Source organism: Triticum aestivum, chromosome 2B, assembly GCF_018294505.1.
Source record: "Triticum aestivum cultivar Chinese Spring chromosome 2B, IWGSC CS RefSeq v2.1, whole genome shotgun sequence".
In the NCBI taxonomy this organism is placed as follows: domain Eukaryota; kingdom Viridiplantae; phylum Streptophyta; class Magnoliopsida; order Poales; family Poaceae; genus Triticum; species Triticum aestivum.
Genome location: NC_057798.1, coordinates 793,108,983 through 793,116,904, shown reverse-complemented (window position 1 = coordinate 793,116,904; position 7,922 = coordinate 793,108,983). Strand labels below are relative to the sequence as shown.

General features: G+C 41.5%; 1 long non-coding RNA gene across 1 annotated transcript; it reads right to left on the bottom strand.

Moving 5' to 3' along the window:
- Nucleotides 1–2,252: 2,252 nt before the first annotated feature.
- Nucleotides 2,253–5,222, bottom strand: LOC123042805 (uncharacterized). The gene is made up of 3 exons (XR_006418903.1): nucleotides 5,039–5,222; nucleotides 4,159–4,891; nucleotides 2,253–4,025 (listed from the first exon to the last, which is right to left on the bottom strand). It is a non-coding gene; the product is annotated as an uncharacterized lncRNA (long non-coding RNA).
- Nucleotides 5,223–7,922: the final 2,700 nt, after the last annotated feature.

The window sequence follows — 7,922 nt, the reverse complement described above, 5'->3', positions numbered from 1 at the left end:
ATGCATCAGGTATTTCAGGGGATATTAATGAATTAATATTTTCAACACCAACCTCGCCGCTGCCCCCTCTCCTCCAGACAAGTATATGCGCGTAAGGTAGCCCCCGCTTCTGGAACTCAACGGTGTACATCACTGGAAGGAAAACAGGAAAGATAAATTAGACAAACAACCAAGTAGAAGTAGCAAAGAACTGATAGGAAACAACGACCATGCACAAAGGATAGCAACATATATAGTACAAGCCTTAATGGGGCCAAAAGCCCGGCCTAACTTGATCTCGTCTAAGTACTCAACAAGCTTCATGTGGTAGACCCTTACAATAACATCTGCCCTATCAGGTGGCATCAGCCTTGGCTCCAGCGCAGCTGTAATCTCGGGCCATTTAGGATTGCAAGTAAAAGTGGTAAATACATCTGGTGCACCATGCACTCGACAAATGGCAAGGCCATCATGGAAGTTTTCATTAAAGTAACGATGACCACCCATGTCACTAGAAGGCACGATGGTCCTCTTCCAAACAGCATCACCATCGACACACCCATCACCTACCAAATCGGCAATACCCTGGATGTGCTCTGATCTAAACAGGTCCTAGTTTATTATGATATACCATAGTCTATTCTCATCAATGGACGCACGCGCATCGACAACCAACTGAGAGGAGAGGAGACCATAACATATATATGGATTGGGTTGATCACCCTTGTAATGGCACATAAAAAGATAGTAATCCTGCACGGTCATCTTATTCCGATTATTTGTATCCGAGTCGCCACCCCCAGAAGGGTGCGAAGAGGATGCCTCAACAGATGGACTCCCAGGTGGAAGATTAGAACCTACATTCCCATCATCATCACCATCTTCAGGAACAGCTAAGTGGGGAACATCTATTTGGAACCCTCGCTCACCATAAGGGAAAAGCAACGGGCACTGTAGGGGCATGAACACAGTATTCAGAGAAGATATCTGTCGCAAACCATCGGAACAACTGCAAACAACAATATCTCGAGAAGACGCCTCTAACGTAAAGTCACCACCGACGACTAAAGCAGCAAGCCCGGTGGTTGTAGGCATGCTAAACTGTGGACTATCACCCTTCGAAGGCCCAATAATACGAATCGAGATATCCTCGATGGGTTCATCACCACGTCCCTCTATCATCCTACTTGCCTCCCTAAAAGTCTGAACCAATGGATTAGACTCATTAAGCATATCTCTAAGACCAACCACAATGCTCTCATCCACACCCCCGGTGGTCTTATCATCTGGATTTAAGGCATTCATCCTACTAGTCGTCAACCCGTGCATTTGCACGAGCTAGCATTATATACAAATCAAGTATACAAAAAATTCTTAATATCGTGTAATAGGTCTCTTCATAGATAGCAAACATAAATGCTATTCATTCAACCCTTCGTTATTTCGCGCAAAGAATTTCTGACATTGTGGTGTTCTATAAGTCTCGATTTACGATGATAAATTGTGATGATGTGGTTATTTTATTATCGTGCAAAACTAACAGTGAAGAGTATGAAGGGAGTGGGTCGAACAAACACTAAAATAAACAAATGAAGCATGTTGAGTTTAGTAATAGATCATATTTTTATTGCCATAAGCTTGTCTGTGCGCAATAAAGCATGTATAAAGAAGTATAGATAAAGTAATGTGACAGACTCACCAACGTGCACATTTAAATGGTAAATTTGATTTTCAAAGTGACCTAAACCTGGGTTATATTAAAAATAAATTGGTGGGAGTTGTCATTCTAAAAGTGTACTTGTATTCAAGCAACGCCATAAATGGAAAAGACAGGTCATTGAGGTGAACCAACAACAACCAATTATGTTATGTGTCAAGTAATGTGCAAAAAATTTCTCTAGTTTCTACAAACAGAAATAAGGTTTACAAATAAGCAAGTAGATATGAGCAATCATCCATAGACAAATTTTCAGAAATACATAGTTTCGGAACATAGCTACTCTGTTAACATTAAGTCAAAATATTCACACCAAGCTTCAATATTGTTGTATTTGCATGCAGTGAGGGCAGCTGATGAAATATAGTTAACAATAGATACAATAGATAGAAGATTGTTCTACATTATTTTATTGCCAGATTAACTAATTATAAGAACTCCGTAATTCTAAAATAAGAATATATTAAAATAGATTAGAGCATTTGACACGCAGTACATTTCCACCTTTCTGAGGTAGAGATTACACGAAAATCTCAAATATTCCTGAAGTACATGAAAGGAATTGATTTTATCTGTAAATAAAATAATAAAATCATGTGAGGATTACAATAAAATTTATTGCTACAGGGAGATCTAATTGCTGTACTTTTTAGAGACGTACATGGTTTGGAGATTTGTGCAGCTCATACACTTGAATCAGCTCACTTCTCCCCGAGCAATAATGCAGGATGACTGGAAGAAACAAAAAATAAACCTACACCATGCAGGCTCTAGAACACACGATACTGCACTGTAATACTAAAAACTTAAATATGTCAGTCATGTTGCATATAGACTTGAACTTTCCAGTACTGCTGCACCATTCTGATGGTTTTTCCTTGAAAAGAAAAGAAGATTCAAGATGTACAATGGACTCATGTTGTTCCGTGATAAAAATGTATTAAGCACTGGTTAATTATTGAGCTTCTGAAACCTAATACATGAATGTGCGACTTAGTTTACTGAATTTGATGTTATAGTCAGTTATCCTTTTTTTAGTTAGACAAAAGGTCTTGCAGATAACTAACTTACAGAAAATGTTGATCAGGTACACAGTCATGAAGAACTTAATTGTGTAATTTCATTTATATGAAGCAATTCTATTTCTTTAGCTCTGCAGTTTAAAAGATATTGGACATCTCCTTGTATGTTCTGCTTGCTACGTCATGTAATCTCATTGTATAATTCCTTTTAATGCATAACCTGACTTCAACATTCGTCCGATTCCTCTACTTTTAATGATTGCAAAATCAAGCAAATATGTTAGTAAAACTGTGTTCTAATCAGTAATGATGAACACTTACAACAGAATCACATCATTCATGTTCTTACAAATGTGGCAGCCTATCTGCAAGCAATTCTTTTGCTTCATATTGAAGATATATATTTATCCTATAAGTGCAGTTAGCAATACGGGCTAGTTTAATTTCATATAGCTGGTAAACTATAATGGCTTCGGATTTACCTCCACTTGAACATGTGCGCTTTTAAAATTCACTATTCAAAATATAAGTCCTTGAAACGATTGTATCAGTTTGAAGCTTTTTATTGCACTGACTACTAAAGTAGCAGCTGACATCAAGCATCTATGACAACTGTATCAGTAGGAGGCTTTTTTCAAAGCGGATACCAGTTGGTGTAAACCATTAGTTTCCATAATCAACATGAGAGAGAACTGAGCACTTCCAATTATGAATTCTAAATTATTACTTTTGTAGAACAACGAAGTGATCACCAAGGACCCCTGCTAAGAACCGAATTAGGAGCAAGCCAGTAACATGACACAAAGTAGATATAGTACTTACAGTAGTGTAAATCTAAGTTTTATTACTTCATCCTTCCAGTATTATAAATCTCATCCGTGACTAATTACATGTACGGGGAAACTATACAAAACTATGCAAGATGACAAAAATAAGGGCAATACCCACAAACTGGAAGCTCCCTACACGCTCCCTACACTGACAGATATGGAGCATTAGAAAACATTACAGGAGAATAGTCCTGACATAAATGGAAGCTCCCTCCAACTGTATCTGTACGTGGGGAGATTACTACTGATTTTCCAACATGAAACCACTTTGACGAAAAATAAAGATGATGTGACAACTCACATATGTGTCATTACTTGCACTGTACGTAATGCTGAGATGTTTCCGTCAGCTTTGACTTGTGTTGCCATCCGCTGGACTTTCACTTAGCATTCCTGTATTTCTTAGCACGACCCTTGATGTGAGACTGGCTGGGAGGAGTCTGAGCTAGTTTTTGACGATGGCAGTCATACCGTGCGCTGCTCATAATTTAGAATAAAATGAGAAAAACTTCATAATGATATTTGAAGGAAAATTATAAATTAGGGTATAAAAACATAGTAATGTCTTTCTCAGAAATTATTATATGAAGCTTGAACTGTACGGATGTACCTTCCCAGCTTGATTTAAACATGGTGAAATTGACACAACGACTAACATCGGCATCGTAGTCACCTAATATACCAATATACCTAGTAGAAGAAATAACTCAGTATAGAAACAAACTGAGAGGTACAATACCAGAAGGAAACTTCAATCTTTTTAGTAATGCATCCACAGATATAAACTAATCATATAACAAACTAATGACACATATACCAGAAAAAGGCACAAATCATAAACTTAACCAACCTGTAGTCCTTCGATATCAACTAATCATATAATAAACAAATGACACATATACCTGAAAAAAGGCACAAATCCTAAACTTTACCAACCTATAGTCTCGGCGCCCTCCTACTACCAGTAAAAAAATTCAATGCTCTGGCTGAAAGTGGACCTCTGTAACCACATACTCAGTTGCACAAACAACATAAGTAAGAAAAATCAGCACAAATGAATCTTTCTCAGCTCTAAGGCGTCAACCAAGTTCAGTCCAAGCTCAAGACCATCATCATCATGCATGAACCCCACATGAATAAATCAGAAAAAAGGGAACAAAAGAACAGAAATAAGAAAATTCAGTATAAACAGATCTTCGCAGCTGCAAGGCGCCAACCAACTTCAGTCCAAGCTAAAGACCATCATCATCATGCATGAACGCCACACAAATAAATCACACAAGAAGCGGCACCTTCATCTGATTGAATTAATTATCCCATGGTTTACTTGGCGGAGACCAACGCTGCAGAAGAGTAGAGTCAAGGATGAGATGGTTTGAAGGATGCGTAGTTGGGACCGTGATCCCAGCGAGAGTTCAAGGTCAGCTATGACCAGTTTCCCATCTACCTCGACTGGGCTGCTCTTATCAATTTAAGGAGGCCATGGATACCTGGCAAGGAGAAGAACACCTCGTACTCATGATGATGCAGCGGAGGCGCCGCACGCGGGGCAAGCATCGGAGGAGAGGAAGGGGGCAAATCCAGGGCGATTCTATTTTCGTTCTTGTGTGGAGGAGAATCCATGGTTGGATCGGAAGGGGTGACCAAGAGGCTTATGTCGTGGCTTTTCCATATAGATGCAGCAACCTACGTGAGAGTACAGGTTTCCCGGATGGAAATAGCTAGGTCAAGCCCTATTGTACTATAGTCCACGGCGAATACGGACACAAACGTAATAACTCGTGAGCGGCTCATAATTTTGTATCTTGTTCTGCATGAAAAAAATACAGAAGATCTAGGCCGCAATAATTCAGGCCCGCAAGATAAATGGCTCACAATTTTGTTTCCTTTTCTAATTAGCCTGGGAAAATTTCGGAAGATCTACACTGTAATAATTCGGTCCCACAAGAGATAAACGGCTCGTAATTTCTGATTAATGTGGTAATTTATTGAGAGTCTGTCTAATTAGCCTGGGAAAATTTCGGAAGATCTACACCGTAATAACTCGGTCCCACAAGAGATAAACGGCTCGTAATTTCTGATTAACGTGGTAATTTATTGGAAGTCTGTAATTAGTGTAGGTATAGATAGATAGATAGATAGATAGATAGATAGATAGATAGATGTCTAATCTCATTAGCAGGGTCATGTATGTACAACTCAGCAAACTTAGGATTATTATTACCCCTCGGCACCAACGAACCAATACGATAAGATACCTGACCACTGATCTTGAATACCTTAGGTCCACGGCTGCCACCAAACGAACGTTCAATGGTATCACCCATTGAAGTAAAAGCGAACATACAATTATACTCACGTATAGCCCGGATGAATTTTTTAGCACGAGAAGTTCCATCGAATCGAAGGAGCTCCCGGAGATAGGCCGGGGGTCCTTAAAGGGAGGGATATAGACCTTTGCACCTTTACAACAACGACAACACACTCTAAGAGGAAATGACAACACGCTCTAAGAGGAAATCCAGAACCAGTTAAGGTACCACATGCCCAGCAATAGAAAACAGGAAAAAAGAAAACTAATAATTCACATGCACCTTCATAGCAAGCACGCCAAAACTGAATGCACATCTTCCGTTTTCTGCGAATTACCGCTGCCGTGGCAGAGCTCACGAAAGGAAACCAACTATCACCTAACCATGTCACAAATAGCACAGGATCGAAGCAATTGTCATAGCAACCTAAGAAACAAAACGAAAAATGCCAATGGATAGGGACGTACATACTCGTCCAGAAGAAGGAAACCCAACGAGGCGGCGAGGCACATAACGTTGAGCAATCCCAGGGACCAACGGACATGCGGCAGGGATGGCAGGTCCAGGTGCACCAGCAGTAGGGACCTGCCGAGTAGCACCCCTACGCCCGGCTACTGGCTGGGCACCAGCGGCAGGGACCCGCCGAGCAGCACCCCCATGCTGGGCTACTTGCTAGGATCCAGCACCAAGCACCCACCGAGCAGCACCCCCACGCCCGGCAACTGGCTGGGCTCCAGCGCCAGGCACCCCCCGAGCAGCACCCGTACGGCCAGAGACACGACCAGAAACAGGGGCGTGTCCTGTATCAGAAACATCCACGGTCGATGCCCCGTCCACGACCAGCAACAGCCTGCCCACAGCCCAAGACCACGACCACCTATCAACCCAGTACCAGCCTCAAACACGCCTTGACCCCGAGACACAACCGGAGCACGAGCCATGTCAACAACCAAACAACATCGTCCCAAACACTGGACAAATAAGTGAAAGCACAAGTGCTACCTGGGTGGTTTTGGTAATTAATGTCAACATATCTCTTGGTGGACTAACACTTTTACCTAGTATTTTTCAGATAAGTTCAACAATGAAGTGGCATGAACTAGAGGATGTGGAACCCCTTCAACATGCTAAGGACAAAGGATTGGCTCAAGCTCCAAGAACAAGACTCTACATTTTCTATTTTAGTGATCCAAGATCACATTGAGTCTATATGAAAAGCCAATACTATCAAGAAGGGATGAGGTGTTGCTTATGGCTTGCTTGCTCAATATGCTTAGTGATATACTCCAAAGCCCTCAACTACCTTCTCACATCCACATTTGACCCAAACCAATAGTCCAACTCGGCCCCATCGATTCTTCCTATACGGCGCCACCGAGTTCAGGTGTCATAGCCACTGCCACAAACCCTAGGCAAATCGGTCTCACCGATAGGGATCTCGGTCTCACCGAGATGGGATTGTAATCTCTCTGTGTATGTCCATTACCAAAATCGATCCTATCGAGTTTGTGTAATTGGTCATACCGAGATTACAATGCAAACTCTCTGTTTCTCTTCGTAACATTTCGGTCCAACCGAGGTGAGCGAATCGGTCCCACCGAGTTTGCCTGGCCAACTCTCTGGTTAGCTGATCACCAAAGTTGGTCCCACCGAGTTTGTGTAATCGGTCTCACCGAGATTACGTTATGCCCTAACCCTAACCATATCGGTCCTAGCGAGTTGCATGTCGGTCCCACCGAAAATCCTAACGGTCACATCATTTGCTGAATTGGTCCGACCGAGTTTCTCAATTCGGTCCCACCGAGATTGGTAAGTTGTGTGTAACGGTTATATTTTGTGTGGAGTCTATATATACCCCTCCGCCCACTCTTCATTCGAAGAGAGAGCCATCAGAACGTGCCTACACTTCCAGCATACATTTTCTTAGAAAGAACTACCTACACTTGTGTTGAGGCAAAGATATTCCATTCCTACCATATGAATCTTGATCTCCAGCCTTTCCCAAGTTGCTTTCCACTCAAATCTTCTTTCCACCAAATCCAAATCCCGTGAGAAAGAGTTG